Here is an 18,650-nt window from a genome sequence, read left to right as displayed (position 1 = left end):
CTTGTAGAAACTACCTCTTTATCCATTGTAGAAATACAGCCATTTCTAAACTCCTCTGCTTCTGAGAACAGAACACATACCCCAGTTTTGTAGGAGTTGCTTGGTTCCCTAACGCCTAGGCTCATGGTTCATCTTTCTACCTCCTTGTTTTCAAACTTGCTCACGAGTCTTAGATTCAGAACAAAACTGCTCTGTTATGAAGAGCAATCTGCAAACAACAAGGCCATAGTGAGTTATAACAGAGGAATGCTCCTCTGATATTGCAATGGGGCTACTGTGAAAAGGGCAGCTTCTCACTGTAGCCAGACTGTTACTATGGTGGGAGAGGTTCTGGGACATCACACGTGGAGAAACAAAGCGATTAATATAAAGTGATTTAAAAATCCTTCAGCAATCATGGGTTCAGCTTTGATTTTTAACATATAAAAGAGAAATGTGTTTTCTTTTATTGCCTGAGGATATATAGAAATGTATTTACTATTTTATCGATGACTGACTACACGTGATCCGGCAAAGTTTCAAAAAAAAAAAAAGTGCTTTATTTCTAAGTTGATAGTATAAAAATGTTGCAAACTCATGGTACACTTTGTCAGTAAGAACCCAGATGAAAATGTTTGCTCAGGGGGACAGTGGTAGCACCAAAAACAGAAGTAGCCAATTTCTACTTAGCTGTCAGATGAGACTAGTAAATTCTGTGCAATGAGAATTTACTATTACTCACTGGGGTGAACATTTTTTCATGTTGTCTCATTTATCCTTTCACATGGACTCTGTAAAATTGGTTCTATTATCAACCCTGACCTTTACATGAAGAATGGAAGCTAAGAGTAAATTCTAAAGTAAATTCTAAATTAGGTCTAGTCATCTAGAAAGGGGTTAAGACTTAAATGCTGGTGGCTTTTCCTCTCAAAGTCTGTGTTCCTAGCTGGCAGGTATCTGTAAAGAAAAAGCCTTTGACATAAATGCCAAAAGGCTAAAACGGAAGGGAAGGGCCCACCCCTTCCTTCCCTAGTAAGTGCATATGCACAACTCTTGAATGACTCTTTTGAACTACAAGAGGTAGGCAATGTAGTTCTCTGGAGAGCGAGGGGCTTGTCCCAGCTTCAGTCATTCAGGAAAGGGAGGCTTCCACAAGAAGGAGAAGGAGAAAGAGGAGAAGATTTGTGTGCCAAGCTAGATGAGGACCAAGGTCATGACCTGGATATCTGGAATGTGCTAAAAGACACTGTCTTCTAGCATCCAACTACCCAAGAGATTAGAAAGAATCCTGTTGTAGTTGGCCAAGTTGAGGGAAAGTTTTGCCTTGCTGAACTGGAAAACTGTGATTCTTTGCAGCTTCAGTAAAGTAACACTTAGTGAAATCAAAGGCATGTTGGAAGGACACCAAGAGAAGGTGCACGTGGCCACATTTGGACTATTAACTAAAATTAAGATTCCTCTTCCCTTTCCATTCTTTGAACAAAAGATACAGTTTTGCTAAAGGGAGAGCAAATCAAGTGGGAAAACACGAAAACCTGAGGGCCAGTCCCTGCCTGTCTCAGGGAAATCCAGCAATCCATGTCAAATTAACAGAGTCAGCTTTCCCCCTCCTCTTCTTCGTATCTTGTTGTGCGGTGTATGTGTGTGGACATGTTCATATGTGTGCAGAGGACAGAAGATGACTTTGGGGTGCCTTTCTCAAGACACACTCCACCTTAAATTTTTAGGCAGGGTTTCTCGCTGAGCTTGGAGCTCACTGATTGGCTAGAATGCCAGCAAGCCTCAGGGATCCTCTTGTCTCATCCCCACCTCTGCCAGTGTGCCACCTACCTAGATTTTCATATGGGTTCTGAAGATCCAAACTCCAGCCCTCTGCCTTGTGCACCATTTAAGCCATGCCCTCTCCACAATCAGTTTTTTGTTTGTTTGCTTTTTAGGAGAAGGGATTTTTCATCCCACAGTGTCTTTAAAAAATTCTCCTACTGGATATATATTTCCCCAAGGATTCATAGTTCTGGCTTAAGACATAAAAGTCATAATTAAATGCAAATGTTGCCAACATACCCTAGTGGCCATCTTGCCCAGCTTTGTTAAAGAGCACCAACATCCACCCTGTTGCTAAAGTCGAATGTTATCCAGTGATTCCTAACGCCGTTATCCCTCAATTCAATTACCGCTAGGATGTGGCAACTTTGCCGTTAAGGAACCTGGGTCTTCTACTCTCCTATTACCATGGCCTCTTATGTGAACAGCTACAGCACCTTGTGTAGCAGTCTAACTGCTTCTTTCAGTTCATTTTTCTGTATATCAGTCAGGGGCAGCTTTTCACAATTCAATGTCTGCCCAACGTATCGAAAAGTATGCAGTTCAGAATATATTTCTAGCTTCTTTTACTCAGGATGGCTAGTGTCACCTGGACCTGCCTGTCCCTCAAAAGGCATATATCCTTTTACTCCTCTCTTCAACCTCCACACTGCAGTCCAAGGTGAGTGTATTAGTTACTTTTCTTGTTGCAGGGACAATGTAAGTTAAGGAAGGAAGGAAGGAAGGAAGGAAGGAAGGAAGGAAGGAAGGAAGGAAGGAAGGAAGGAAGGAAGGAAGGGCTGATTTTGATTTTCAGGACCACAGAAGAAAAGGCACAGCTGTAAAGGCAGGAGGCAGCTGGCCACATGGAGGCCAGAGTATGGAAGTGAGATGAATACCGGGACTGTGCTCACTTTCTCTTTTTCATTCAGCTGGGGACTTCAACCCATGGAATGATACCACCCAACCCTAGGCCTTCATTCCTTAGTTAGATCAGAGTCACAGAGGTTCATCTCTTAGTTAATGCAAGTCAAACGTCTACCTTAGCTAGTCTGCCATTCGAACGTATTACATTGTGGTCATAACATTTCACTTCTGATTCCTACAGGCCCATGGGTACCTATTAATGTAAGCTGCATTCGGTGCACTTCAAAAGCCCCCAAGTCTTTAACAGTTCCAATACTGTTCAGAAGTCTAAGTGTGATGGTGTCTCTCCTGAGACTCAGGCAATCTCGTAACAGTGAGCTCTTTTTCGTAAAAATAAAAACCAAGTTACGTAGTTCTAATATACAGTGATACACAACAAACATTCCCCCTCTAAAAGGGAGGGATAGAGGAATAACAAGTAAAGATCTGCCCAGGACGAATCCAAATGCCAGCAGGGAAAGCAGCAATCCTGCAATTACATGTTTGTTGTTTGGAGCTCAGGACTAGTTTCCAATAGTCTTGGGTAACGTTGTGCTTTCAGCTATGCTGTCTTGGTGAATGTCTCCCAGCCGTGGCATCTCCAGCATCCTGAGGTTTCTATTTCACTTAGGCTTCACCTTCCAGGACTCACGCAGTTCCATCTAAGCGGTTCTTGCGTCACATTCCCTGACCTCATCATGTTTCTGTAACCCCAGTACAAGCCTTTGTGAACCCTGTTCTACTTTGGTTGTCTGTTACTGTGATAGACGCTATGGACCAAAAGCAGCTTAGGGAAAGGAAGAGTTTATCTGACTTTGGCTTCCAAGTAACAGTCCCTCACTGAGGGCAGTCAGGGCAGGAACCCAAGCAGGAACTGATGCAGAAACCATGAAGGTATGCTGCTTACGAGCTCACTCCCTTTGCTTTGTGTTGGGACACCCTATATCACTCAACAACATGAACACTTCCCCACAGACACAGTCATAACCAATATGATCTGGCCAATACCTCAACTGAGACTTCTTCCCTCTTCTCAGATGACTCTTGGTTGAGTCAAGTTGATGGTAAAAAACTAGCGAGACATGAGACATCCCCTTTCACTTTGCATGTCTACAAAACCAGTGCCGTATGGATGACATTGAGGAGTTCCACTGTCAGCTGAAGAAGATGTCCAATCCTTGGACCACAGGTGCAGAAGCCTCTGCGTGTTTAAACAGGTGATCTGAAGGATCTACTCACCTAGACAGAGAACTTCTATGGTGGCATTCTTAGTCCTTGTTCTTCTCAAATGAATTTACATTTTTTTCCCCCACGATAAAGCCTTCATTGGCTTGGGTTTTGCCATCAGGTTACCTTTTCTATTGTTCCAGTGAAGTTATTTTTTTTTCTCTTTCATGGCACAAATCTCTAAAAATAACAGCTTCTTTCTAACCCTTCTTGGCTGCAAATTAAGCTCCCTCTGTTGGCATACTTTTAAAAACTCTTTTATTGGAATTTCTTATCTTTTTCTCCCTACTCCATCCCAGTCCTTTTCAACATCCCAACACAAGGTAGGAGAAAGAAAAGGTTAGTGGGAGAGGGGGCACAGTTCTTTCTTAGCTGCTTTCTTCTGGTTAGGGTTATCGGGTTCCTTGGAGCCAGTCCACTCCTCATTTCAGGAGCTCTCCAAGAAGTTGGAGATACGTCACAACAGTAACTAGGATCAGCAAGGAGGATGTATGCGCAGCCCATTCTTTCTCTAATCTCTACTCTCTGGGCTCTGGTATTTATTCTCTCTTCAGAGTCCTCAGATTCAAACTGTCTGCAGCTGGCAAAGAGCTCCTCTCAGAGCCCACATGAGGCAAGTAGTCTGCTGCTGTGGACTGTCTAAATCAATTCCACATCCCACACCTGCAGCCAAAACAAAACGTATTTCTATCTACAACATCCCTAAAACACCATTTTAACCAGCAAGCCACATCCTTTTTGTCTTTTGCTTGACTGTTTTCACTCCTTCCTGTAGACAAAGATAAAAGGAGTGAGCAGTAGCCATACCAGAGGCGGAATGGAAGGTTATCTTCGCTTTTATTAATCCTGTTCCCAGTCAAGAAGGAGAGGGAGAGAAATACTGGGGCTCTGTTAACTTTCTTCCTTTCTTTCAGTCCTGGACTACTCCACCTTTAGTGGGTTCTTTCTCCTCAAGTAAATGAATCTAGAATGTATTTAGAGGTACTCCTAGAGGTTTGTCTCCTAGCTGACTTTGGATCTGTCAACTTAACAATCAGGATTTATAGTCACACGGATCTTTGGATGTTCCTTAAATGTGCCATATGGATGTCCCTTAAATGTGCCAAACCAATTCTTGTGATAGACTTTGCATAAGCTGGTCTGCTTACACTCTGATATTTTATTGTCTTCATTTAGCTGTGGGTTGTTTGTTTGGTTGGTTGGTTTGGTTTTGGTCATTAAGATTTCTTCACAATATCACTTTTCTGGCAGACCGTCCTCCAGGTATTCTCGCTAAAGTAGCCCTGTCATTTTCTTGGTTGCCTGCTGACTGTAGTGTGCTTGAGGGGGGAATAAAAACCGCAGACACAGGAGATGTTAATGGATACTGATGCAAAGAGAAAAAAGCAAAAACCAAACCAAACCAAACCAAACCAAACCAAAACAAAACACACTTACAACTACCCATCCTGATCTGGATTGACTCGCATCACAGCCACACTAACCTTCAGCTCCTAGGAAGCCCAAGAGAGAGAAGTCATCGGGCATAGGGTGAATGGGGACTGGAAAGGACTGGGCAGATGCTGTCTCTCAATAACCACAGTGAGTCTGAGCAGCAGCATAGAGGAACTGATACCAAGGACTCAAAAGCTATTGTGTCCTCTCTAGCAGTCAGTGCTAAATAAGCTACCCAGGGTCTGTGCTTAACCAGTCAAGATTGGCTGGGGTAAGAAGATATAATCCTCCAAAAGCATAGTGACTTCAAAACAACTGAAGTTTGTTCCTTGTTCATACTCTCCTTTTATCACTTCTGTTATTTGTAGAGCTGTAGTGACCCAATCTGATGGAGCTGGCGGGATGTGTGCCGAGAAAGGAAAGAAGAAGAAGAAGAAGAAGAAGAAGAAGAAGAAGAAGAAGAAGAAGAAGAAGAAGAAGAAGAAGAAGAGTGCAATAAATTGCAGACGGCTTTTAACGCTTCCCCTGAACAGTGATACATGTTATCTTTTTATTTGTTAAGGCAAGCAAATCTACTGGCTAAATTCAATTGGATGGAGCAAATAAAAGAACAAGAACATAGCTGACGTCTGCTACCTGCCAATTATCTGGTTAGTAAACATTCTGTTCTTTCATCTTCCCACACACTATGTCCTGCCCCATTGAAGGAAAAAAAAATCACTGAAATGCTACCCAGGCACAACAATGGAAGTTCATGTGTGTTTTTTTTTTTTTATAAGCCACAGAACTAAGAAATTAAAAAAAAAATGTACTTCTCTATACTGCTGATAGAAGACAGAAGAACAATGAAAGTAAAACAATGAACACGCCATTCAGAAGTGGAAAGAAAGGAAGTCACAGGTGATCCAGGGAACGATATGATATGAATCTGCTTGATAAAAGGGATGGTTGTTGGGTGATAAGAAGTATTTGCTTGTTTAGGCTCAGATTCTTCATGTAGAAGCCATGAGAAATTTCCCCGTTTTGGATGCATGGAACAATGGGGGCCCCAAGGTCATTTGAAATCTTAGCTACTTCTTTGTTCAAAGTCCATTCTTTCTCTGCCACTATAACTTTTTAAAGATGTAGTAAATTAACATGTCAGTTATTTTTTCTTGTCTACGAAGACTATTCTTTTCCCACCTTACTTTGTGTGTTGTAGTTTTCTTTGTTTTTTTTTTTTGTGTTTGTTTGTTTGCTATGATAAAACCATGACTGGAAGCAGGTTGGGGAGGAAATGGTTTATTACCCCTTATAGGTTAGAGTTATTCATCAAGGGAAGTGAGAGCAAGAGCTCAAGCAGTTACCTGGAGGCAGGAACTGAACCATGCAGGAACACTGCTTTCTTATACAACCCAGTATCACCTTCTCTGCCACACTCACAGTATGCTGGGCAACCCACATAAATTATTAAGCAAGAAATTTCTCCTCTGCCATTCCCATGGACCAGTCTGATAGAGGCAGTTCCTGAATTGAGGTTCCCTTCCCCAAGTGACTCGACTTTGTATCAAGTTGACAAAAACAAACCAGCACACCTCATGTCCCAGGGGCTGACCTCTATGATCTACATTATTCAGGCTTTCTTATCCTCTGGATTTTGTTGGATGGTGAATAGGAGTCTCCAGACTTCCCTTAGATCTGCTCCTCAGTACCATCCCTTTGGATAGTACTCTCTGGAATGTGTAGCTCTCTGGTGGCCAGTTCCCTAGAGACTCATTGTCCCTAGTTAGCACCTTAACACTGACACACCTCTGTAAATTTCTTCTTTAGTGAGTTCTCTTCAGTTAAATGGCTGTATATACAGCTGCTTCCTGCCAAGCGGTTAAACACAGCTGTTTGCCCAGTTGACTCAAACAGCTAGATGTGCCGATGTCCAATCAAAGATCTTGACTCATTTCTCACGTTTCTCTCTTTTTTGAATTAATTTTGAAAGTTCTTAGCTCTGTGATATCTGATCTGCCTGGAAACGTTTACTTTTTTCTTCTAGCCACACTGGTTGGTCATTTCCTTTAAGTTAGTTGTTAAGACTGCCATGGCAGTGGACTCTATACTGCCGCTGTGAGTGAGAGAAATCTTAGTTCTCACAGTTCTGGAGCAGGAAAGCCTAACAGGAAGAGGTTGCAGGGCAAGCTTTTCTCTGTCTTCTCTCATAGTTTGCAGGTGGCTGTGTTCTGGCCGTGCTCTCAGATGACCTTTTCTATGTGTATGGTTCCTGGTGTCTTAGTGTTCTCTGGAGAAAAGGGATTTTTTTTTTTTGTATTTTATTTTTTTTCTTATCAGTTACATTTTATTAACTCTGTACCCCAGCCGTGTCCCGATCCCTCATTCCCTCCCAGTCCCTCCCTCCCTCCCTCCTCTCCACCGTGCCCCTTGCCAAGTCCACTGATAGGGGGGACCTCCTCCCCATTCATCTGATCCTGTTTTATCAGGTATCTTCAGGACTGGCTGCAAAGCTCTCCTCTGTGGCCTAACAGGACTGCTCCTCCCTTGGGGGGTGGGGAGGCCAAAGAGAAAAGGGATTTGATGTGAGATCTACAGCTATCTATCTACCATCATTAATATCTATCTATCTATCTATCTATCTATCTATCTATCTATCTATCTCATATGTATGTATGTATGTATCTTCTTTCTACTTATTATCAATCTGTCCAGCTATCATCTATCTGCCTGTCATTTATATAACATCTGTCTATCTGCCTGCCTATCTATTTATCTATCTATCTATCTATCTATCTATCTATCTATCTATCTATCTATCTATCCATCCAGCTATCTAGCAAGCTATCTAACCTAGCTATCTGAATTAGCTACCACAAAACGAGGATGAGAGGCCTCATTCTGTACCATGGAAAGCAGCAATCTCAGGAACGAGTTGGTCAAATGTAATCTTCAGTGAAGCCTGTGTCTGAAGAGGTGAGAACCAGGAGATATGTAAACCCCATTCCAGGAATTAGTGACAGATGTCCCGATTATGCAGTGAGACTGAAAATAAAGGGATGAACTCCTCCTTTTCCTCTGTCCTTTATTCTGTTCAGGCCCTCAGTCGACTGAGTTGATTCAACTACCTGGGGAGAGAATAGTCAACATTGCTAAATCCACCGATTTAGAGTTAAGGTCACTTGGTGACTCTCTTGTATATGCAGAATCCTGACAACTACTTAAACTGATACATCAGTTTAGCCACTGTTATACCAGGCATTTTATTATCTCTCCTTGTAAGGGCACTAGTCATATTGAACTAGCGATTCATTTTGACTTAATAACATCAACAAAGGCAGTATTCCCAAGTAGAGGTATATTCTGAGATATTGGAAGTTAGCATTTCAGTATGTGCATTTCAAGGGAGACGCAATGCTGTCTATAACCCAATGTTTTCCCCTTAGAACAGTAAGTTCTATCAGGATTTTGCCTCAAGGGCTTTAGTTTTACCCTTTGCCTCTTAGAGAGATGAAGCTGCCTCAGTTATTTCAAAAGGTAAAACTTTTAGACAGTTTTTTATTTTCTTTCCTTATATATTATTGCTTGTAAACTTCCTGGCCGCGTGTAAAGCCATCTCTTTCTGAGGTACCCTGTCACACAGGCACCCCCGCCTCCACTCTATCGATAACGCCTCCAGTGTTATCAAAAGAAATAGTTGTAACAAGTATTCGCTGCCATATTACAAGCACACCACCAGGGTTCTAGTCTCCAGGCTCACTTGCTCTCTCCATGACTCAGCCCTTGGCCACTGACCCTATCCCAGAATTATTCCCTGCTGACACTCATGTCTGGCTTCTTACATTTCTTTTATCCAAGTCGTGCTGGTTTTACTGTAAAGCAGCACTCACGTTCATTGCCCATGCTCTGTACCTTTCCTTCTGTCATTGGTTTCAACATGCACCAGGCTCCACAGAGCAGGAAGCCTTTTGCCTCAGAGAGCTCTCTACAGCTGAAAATGGTGTGAAAGTGGGGAGGCAGAGACAGGAGGATCAGGTATTTAAGGCCAGCTTGTGAGACCCTGTCTCAGCAACCAAAATACAACTTTACTCAGAGACTTTCTTGATCAAAACAAGTTACATAGTTCTTTCTGACTAACGGGGAAAGGAACCTTCTCAAATGCTTGAGGTGAGAACCTAAAAATTGTGAATGGCACTGGTCATTAGCATGTAGGATCAACCGTTAGCACTTTGTATTTAGTTGTAGAAAGTAAGGGGAAAAACAAAGGAAAAAAGTTTCGATCCATGGCGAATCTTGGGTCCATGGCGGCACCTTTGTTTTCTGGATGCTGTACCATCATTCTTCACCTGCTCTTGCCCTCCCCAAGACATTCATCCTATTCCCTGAAGCCACAGAATTTCCCATTCAACACCCCTGCTGTCTGCTGCCTGTGACATGTCATTTGGTAATTTCCATACCTTTCCTTTCTCGCCGCTAAAATGGTTCAAAGAGCTGTGTCGAGTCAGGTGACCTTCTCTTATGCTTCTTGTACCTGTGATAATGTATTCTTTGTATCCCATTCTCATCCAGAATCTTTTTGAAAGTGAAGTCATATTTAAATTTGTCATTTACAAACAAAAAAGAGGTATTTATTGCTCTGCACTGCCAAGCAGCAGACTGGCAGGTGTCAGCAGCAAATGCAAAAAAAAAAAAAAAAAAAAAAAAATCTAGGGGCTCATTATTTTCATAAAATGACTTTTTTTTTTTCAAAATCCATTATTTCTAACTTAGAATATAAAGCCAACTTCAAATGGCAAAATACTACAATGGCCCGGAAACCCTAGTACAGGGAGACTGGGTCTTTAGGAAGTTAGGGATAAGTGAAGTTGAGCTGGCTACCTCACATCTCCCATTCTGAAAGGATTCGTAATTCAGGGAGCCAATTAGAGTGGTCCAGTTTAAAACAGATGTATGCAGTGGGAATCCTTAACAGTGAGTTAAAAATGGCACCAGGTATCGTGTGCACTTGGAAAATGTGCTTAACATTAGATTGTTTTGATTAGATCTGACTTTTCTGCCAAACCTTCTCCAGGAATTAATTATTTTCCTTTATTCCCCACCCCATTATTTCATTCTTGTCTCTTCTTCATTTCATGTCTCTGATTCTAAGTGAATAAAAAAAATACAATTCGAGTCTTGTCATTTTCCTACTTAAAATGACTCTACGTGGATCTAAGTTGTCATTGGGGAAGGACACTAATTCCTGGGCTCAGACAGCATAATAGCGTCTCTTTATGTCAGGTCACTAATTGGCAGCTCTGGTCTGAGTGTTCTTGTCCTTCCAGAAGTGATGCTCTTCGATGAGGGGCCTTTGAGTTTGCTCCATCCTTTTGGGTATGGAAGCTCCTGGATTCCTGGGCATGGGACTTCAGTATCACCAGCGCTACCTCAACAGTATGCTGTTGGCCCTACTGCATGCTAAAACAGTTACTTCTAATCTCTTCCATGCCTTCTCAGAACTCCTCTGCCCGAGATACTCCCATCATCTAAAGCAGAGATTCCATTTTTGTTTTGCATGTATCAGGTTATAAATATTTCAGGTATTTTGCGGTACATAGTTTTGACCACATACTCTTTTGTGTTTTCAAAAGCAAATGTTTAAAAGGTCTTTGCTTTCTTAGTTCAGAAGCCTTACATAAAGAGCTTAGGAGTGTTCTGGCCCGGCAATCTTGCCTGCCTGAAGTCAAGGTAGAGAGGCAGGGCTTTGGGTTAACCCAAGTATTGTTCTCCGTGGAATGCCAAGAGGCAATTGCACTTTATTGTCTCAAGACATCTGTTGCATGTGATGAATCAGCCTTTGTTTGGCTCCAGGTTGGTATTTTCTGTGCATACTTGGGATGATTGAGTAAGGAATCACATGCATTTGGTGGTTTGGATGACAGCTCCTGGCTGGGAAGAGCTTTGGTATACATACATTTATCCACTCAACAACCACTAAGCCAGCAGAAGCTGTGTGCTCAGGGTTAATTGGACTGTGAGAAATGGTGGAAATAACTTAATTTCCCAAGTCATGCTCCAGCAGACATGATGTGAAGATTCTAATGGCTATTTCTGTTCTCGCCTGTGCAATAACTCTGCCGTGAAAGGAGAACAAGTCCTCTTTCACGGAGTAGGGTCCCTCTTATGCAGTCCTCTGAAGGTTTGCCTAAAGACTACTAGCATTCCTCAGCACACCTCTGAAGAGTTAGACTGGGTTATAACTAATCTCTGCCTCCTATTGGCTGTGCAGCTTTCAGCAAGTGCTATTGTTATGTGATGCTAAGAGAGTTAGGATACAGTAGAATAATGTCTACTGAGCAGCAAAGGCTCAACAGAAACAACCTTTGCTTTGAAGCTAGGTCTCTGCCAAGGGCATCAGAGATGTGCTCTTTTTGTTCAGATCTAATGCCAGCCATCTATTTTAACTAAAAGCTATCAATGGCAAGGGCACACCAGTAATGTTATCCAATTGCATTGGCCTGTTTAGAAAACTAGGCTCAGATAGAATGGTTAAAGAAAAAAAATCTATCCAATAGGTTATCTTAGGATCTTGAAAACATGCCATTCTAAAAATATGGGTTGATTTCATCAGTGCAATAAACCAACTTCAGGAAGGTGGGGCAAAGAGAAGCAAATTCCTGATTTAAGCTTATTTTCTGTTTCTCACACAGAGCAGAACTAACACCAGCACCCTCCCCCCACCCTGGCCCTTTCTCCTTTTACTGACTTTCCACTTTGTGCTGGGCCTTGCAGAGGTCCGTAACCTACAAGGCAGGGTTCACAATTTTTCAACACATCTGTAACCCAGATCGCCTCTGACTTGACCAAGGTCTCCTAGCTGGTATAGGAGCAGCCAGGCTTTGAACCCAGGTAGATTTACTTTAGAGCCTGCCTTTTGGTTCTTGTACTCTATCTCACTGTGGAGCAAAGGTTTCATGAATTCAATGCACAATTAAGAATTATGTTCTTCTTGGGTTACATCTTAGAAAGAACAGAAATGCCCGGAGAGCTGGCACATTCCTTTAATTACTGCACTAGGGAGGCAGAGGCAGGCTGACTGCTCTGTGAGTCTGAGACCCACTAGGCTTCACAGTGAGATCCTGTTTCAAAGTGGAGCAAAACAAACACCAAAATAAATAAATAAATAAATTCAAGAAAAGAACAGGTGCAAATTGACAAATGTTTTATTTAGCCAATTAGATCTAAATGTTATCATTTTGATATTTAATCATATTCATTATATTGGTTTATTTGATGGTCTTTTTTTTCACACTTAGTCTTAAAATTGGCGTGCAGATAATGCTGTTTAATGTCTCAAATGCTAGCCTGATTAGTTACGAGGTTTTGTACTTGCATTTCTTATAAGTCCCCTTGGTTTTCTTTTGTTATCTTCAAAAATCGTACGTCCCAGGAATATTAAAAGTGAAAGTAAGTATGGGGGGGGGGAGGAAGAGAAAAAGCCAAACAAACAGAAGTAATATTATCACTGTTTGGGGCTTTGCAATAAAGCTGATTTTTCTCAGGGGCCTCCTGTCAGATTTCTAAAATATTTTGAGTCCAGCTGCATGCCCATTTAAGAACATAAGGTTCATTTACTATACTTCCCTCCTGGCCCAGCAGAAACCTAAAAATAAACTGTTAAGCTCTTAGGTCTGACCTAAGGCTATATAAATATCCATTTGCAGTTGTTACTGTAGCAAAAGAAAAATCCAGCATCCTAAGTCATTTAGCTGTAACAACTTTAAAAAAAAGAAAAAAGAAACAATTTCTACCCTGAACACTTCCTTCCTCCTAGTCACACACAAACCCAGGGGCGGGGGACAGGAGGAAGCTGAGTTAGATTTCTAATGCTTTCCCACAAGGGAACAAAAAGAGAAACCTTCCACGGAACATTCCTTCATTTTCCTTCTCATAACTAATTGAAGTAATGAAGTATGTGAAAATCTACGTCCCTAGAATAAAGTTGCCATCTATGAACTCTGGAGAGCTTGGGTCTGAGATGCAATCTGTTCTAGCCGAGTTTGGAAATGTCCTGTGGGAGGCTCAATGCTGTACAAGTGCCCCTGTCAGACCTTAGCCAGCGTGTCCTCGACATGGGGGCACCGGGTGACGGCAACAGAGGGAGTGCTGTGGCAATTCATTTCATTTATTCCATTAGAGTAAAGGCAGGTTTTATACTCATGGTTTTATTCTTTTCTTTTTCTTTCTTTCTTTTCCTTTTTTGGTTTTTGGAGACAGGGTTTTTCTGTGTGGCCTTGGCTGTGCTAGACTCACTTTGTAGACCATGCTGGCCTCGAACTCACAGAGGTCCGCCTGCCTCTGCCTCCCAGAGTGCTGAGATTATAGGTTTGGCATCACCACTTGTACCACCATGCCTGGCTACTCACCTTCTTAAAGGGAAATAATTGCATTATTTTTTAATATGATGAAAATACTTAGAGCAGGTGTTCTGATGAGAGAGAGAGAGAGAGAGAGAGAGAAAGGGATGGCTGTAAAACATGGTTAATGCTCTTGAACCTAAAAGCATTTGTAGTTTCCTCCTTGAACCTACCCTTAAGTGATGTTTTAATATGAACAAAATGTGAAAATGAAATACTAAAATAGAACCTACACAGAAACATTTGCATGGTTTTGATTAGAACTATGCCATTAAAATATGGCAAGCTTAGAAAATATTATCTTTAACTTCCCATATTCTTAATGCAAACTCATGGATAGAGAAATATATGCACAATAAGAATGCTATCAGAGGGCTGATAAAAGGGCATAGGAGTATAATTCAGCAGTGTGTAAGTTGTTCAGCGCACACAGGGCTCCGGGTTCAGTTTCCAGCACCACAAAAGGGAAACGGGGAGAAAAGCCTGATAATACGTCATGATCCAAATAATCATACAGCAAGCAAAAATAAACTAAGTTGAAAATAAAGAAAATAAAAATGGACAACAGATATTCTGTTTTTCATAAGTGAATCAGGGAACTGCAAAGTACAAACTATGTGAAAATTTGCATTGAAGTTTTCACTTGTGCCATAAAAAAATCCTATAAAAAGAAAAAGATAGAATTGGGGCTTAGTAAAGAAAAAGAAATGTTTGCACACAAGAATGAGGACTGGTAATTTTTGTTTTTCGTTTTTTTTTTTTTTGTTTGTTTGTTTGTTTTTCAAGACAGGGTCTATGTGTTTAACAGAGCCCTGGGCTGTCCCAGACTGATTTTGTAGACCTGCTGGCCTTGAACTCACACAGATAGCCCTGCCTCTGCCTCGTAAGTGCTTGGATCAAAGGTGTGTGCCATCATGCTGGGAAGGACTGGAATTCTTATTCCTCAAAACTGTGAACTGTAAAGGTGAAAACTGTAAAGAAAAGTAAGCAAGGTATCCACCACAATTCCCAGAACTGGGAGGAAGGCCACCATAGGAATCTCCAGGGCAAACCGCATAGGTTCGGCTAGCTGAATCTATGACCTCTGAATTCAGGGAGAGACCCTGCCTTCGTAAATAAAGCAGAGAAGAATCAAGGAAGACACCAGAGTGGGCGCCAAGTTGACACTCATAAACATCTGTACCTGAGTATGCTCACACACATGCACACCCAACAAACAGGCACACAAAGAAAGACAGACAGAGAGGAAGACGATATAAGAGAGAGGAAGAAAAGAAAGACAGAATGCAAGAAAACAAGAAAGGGAGGGAGGAAGGGAGAGAAGGAAGAAGGGAGAAAGAGACTCTTTACCTTTCAGTACTGCTGAGCCCAGACCTCTACATGGCTCCTGGGAGAAAGAGTTGTTAAATCCACCTGGGAAATGGAAATTACAACTTGAAACATCATAATATTTTTAGTTAGCAATTCCAGCTTTGCATCTTTACATGCCAGTCCATCAACAAATGTCCTATACTATCGATTACAAACATTTAAAGGTGGCAACTACCTGGAGTAGGTGGCTGAATGCGTTGCGGTGTCGCCACAGTATTGGCTACTGCGTATCTATTGGAATTAAGACCCGTATGCATCATCCAGGAAGTCAGGGCTCCGAGCCCCTCCTGGATTTCCTCAGACACAAATTGGGGAAGGAAAGGGTGAAGCTTCCTCTGGCTGCTTCACCTCGTGCTCGGGGCCTTCTCTGCTCTTCTGTGGCTGTGGTCAGACACTCCATCTGCATTCCAGCAGTAGCCAGGGTGGGGCTAAATGGCTTCTCTTGGGATTTCAGGAGCTGATTTTGCTGTAGATTTGAGAGACAATTCACGGGACGCCTAAGAAGGTTATCCGGGTCTGAATGAGAAGTGCTCTGACACCTAGAGGAAGAGGACATTCAGGGACATTCAGTTTTTACATCAGTTCTGGTTTCAGTCAGGCTGAGTGCCTGACATTGATTAGGATTCTGTTGTTTTTTTTCTTTCACTTCATGCATTTTCAAGCCTCTACCCCAATTATTATATATTTCCAAGTATCTTTTAATGCTAATTGCCTAGAAAATTGTGATGGTGTTTAATCTAGCTATATGGTTTATGTGTGAGATAGTGGAAATACAAACTAACATGGTTTTTCCAAATGTGTATGGACTTTATTTATTTATAATAAACTACATACAGTAAGGACAGTTATGAAACAATCAGGAAAGCCTTAGGTAAAAGTTATATTCAAAATGTTTAGCTCATTTGTATTTGGCCTTGAAGAAAATACCATCTATCCTATCTAAAGGTGAGTCTAAAGTTTTGTATCTAAATTATTCTTTATCATATCTTGTATTTATCATCTTGAAAACATCTTTCTAGACATTAGAACATTTTCTTAAATCCTAAACAACTGAAGCCTAACTGCGAAATTATAACTATCAAGTCTTCAACCCCATTAGATGCTTGGGAAGGAAGAAAATTATTAAGTAGGAAGTGCAGGCAAGCAGCTTCCAAAACTGAGAGAGGACAGAGACAGTTCACTGCCTGGTCAGTCATACATTCTGTCTCTGTAATGTTGGAGCATCATCTTCAGCCTTCTGGCACAGCATATCTGGCAAACATAATTGTGAAGCAGGAAATATGAAGGACGTGCTTACCCTGTCATGGCAGAGCTTGGCTGTCAACTCAGCCAGCATCCAAGCCTTGTCCATTTTGGACAGCATACTGTCTGTAGAGAGAGCTGGGGCATTTTTCCCCCATTGGCTAGCTTGCCATTAATGCAGCTATCTTCAAAAGGAGATTTTATGAGGATTGTCATTTTTTGTTGAGGTAGGAGGAGGGTGCTGCCAAGAGCTTACATGTCTTAAATCAAAAGGCCTTAAATCAATAAAAATATTTTAAATGTCATATTTTGTAGGTCTCTGAAATTTTTGAGGACCATCTATCTATCTATGTATCTATGTATCTATGTATCTATCTATCTATCTATCTATCTATCTATCTATCTATCTATCTATCTATCTATCATAAGCCTGAATAGGCAAAGGTTGCTGGTTTCTAGATAGTTACTATCTGTTCAACCTAGGATGTATATTTACATAATATTCCAGACCTTGAAAGAACAATTCTCATCTGGGCACTGTGGCACATGCCTGTAATCCTAGCACTCTGGGAAGCAGAGGCAGGTGAATCTCTGAGAGTGCAAGCCCAGCCTGATCTACAAACTGAGTCCAGGACAGCTAAGGCTACACAGAGAAAACCTGTCTCTAAAAAAACCTCAAAAAAAAAAAAAAAAGAAAAGAAAAGAAAGAACTGTTCTCACCTTCATATGCAAAAACAAAACAAAACAAAAAACCAAAATAGCTAAAAACAATCCTGTACAATAAGAGCACTTCTAGAGGTAAGTCCATCCCTGATTTCAAGCTATACTATAGAACAATAATAATAAAAACAGCAGGTACTGGCATAGAAATAGACTGGTTGATCAATGAAATTGAATTGAAAACCTAGAAATAAATCCAAATGATTATGGTTATTTGATTTTTGACAAAGGAGCCAGAACCATGCAATGGAAAAAAGACAGCATCTTCAACAAATGGTGCTGGTCTAACTGGATGTCTACATGTAGAAAAATGTAGATCCATATTTATCTCCCTGTACAAAACTCAAATCCAAGTGGATCAAAGATCTCAATATAACACCAGATACACTAAATCTATTAGAAAAGAAATTGGTGAAGAGCCTTGAACTCATTGGAATAGGAGACAACTTTCTGAGAATACCAACAACTTACGCTCTAAGATCACAATTAATAATGGGACCTCATAAAACTGAAAAAATCTGTAAAGCAAAGGACACTATTAAGAGAACACAACGGAAACCTACAGATTGGGTAAAGATCATTACCAACCCTTCATCTGACAGAGGCTAATATCCAAAATATATAAAGAACTCAAGAAATTAAGCAACAGCAAACCAAATAATCCAATTAAAAATGGGGTACAGAGCTAAATACATAATTCTTAACAGAGGAATACTGAATGGCCAAGAAGCACATGAAGAAATGCTCAACTTCCTTAGTCATTTGGGAAATGCAAATCAAAACAACTCTGACATTCTATTTCACAACCATCAGTGTGCTTAAGATCAAAAACTCAAGTGACAACACATGCTGGCAAGGATGTGGAGAAAGAGGAGCCCTTTTTTATTAATGTGGGAGTGCAAACTTGTACAACCACTTTGGAAATCAATCTGGTGCTTTCTCAAAAAAATGGTAACAACTCTACCTCAAGAACGAGTTATACCACTTTTGAGCATATACCCAAAAGATCTTCCACCATCCAACAAGGACATTTCCTCAGCTATGTTCCTCAGCTTTATTTGTAATAGCCAGAAAATGGAAACAACCCAGATGTCCTTCAATTGAAGAATGGATAAAGAAACTGTGGTACATTTTTATAATGAAATACTACTCAGCTATTAAGAACAAGGAAATCACAAATTTGTAAGCAAATAGATAGAACTGGAAAAGATCATACTGAGTGAGGTAAACCAAACTCAGAAAGACACACATGCCATGTACTTACATATAAGTGGATATTAGCCATATAGTTCAGGATAACCATACAACATGATTTTTTTAATGGTGGAAGATTTGAGGAATATAATATAGTACATGGTGTTATTTAATTAGAATGCTCAAATAGAACATTTGTTGTAAAATAACGTGTGATTTTAAAAATGTAATTTGAAGTAAACATAGCAGCTTTTATGTTGTATATACTCACTGGCATTTATAAATAGCATTAATGTGGTCTCTTTTTGCTCAGAACAGTTGGATGAAGTATCTTTAATAACTGTGTGAAGGCAAAAATAAGATTGCATTCATTGGACATAATGAGATATAATTTATGTA

The sequence above is a fragment of the Psammomys obesus genome, unplaced genomic scaffold, assembly GCF_907164565.1.
Source record: "Psammomys obesus unplaced genomic scaffold, mPsaObe1.curated_primary_1811, whole genome shotgun sequence".
Taxonomy (NCBI): Eukaryota; Metazoa; Chordata; class Mammalia; order Rodentia; family Muridae; genus Psammomys; species Psammomys obesus.
Note: the sequence above shows the minus strand (reverse complement) of the source record.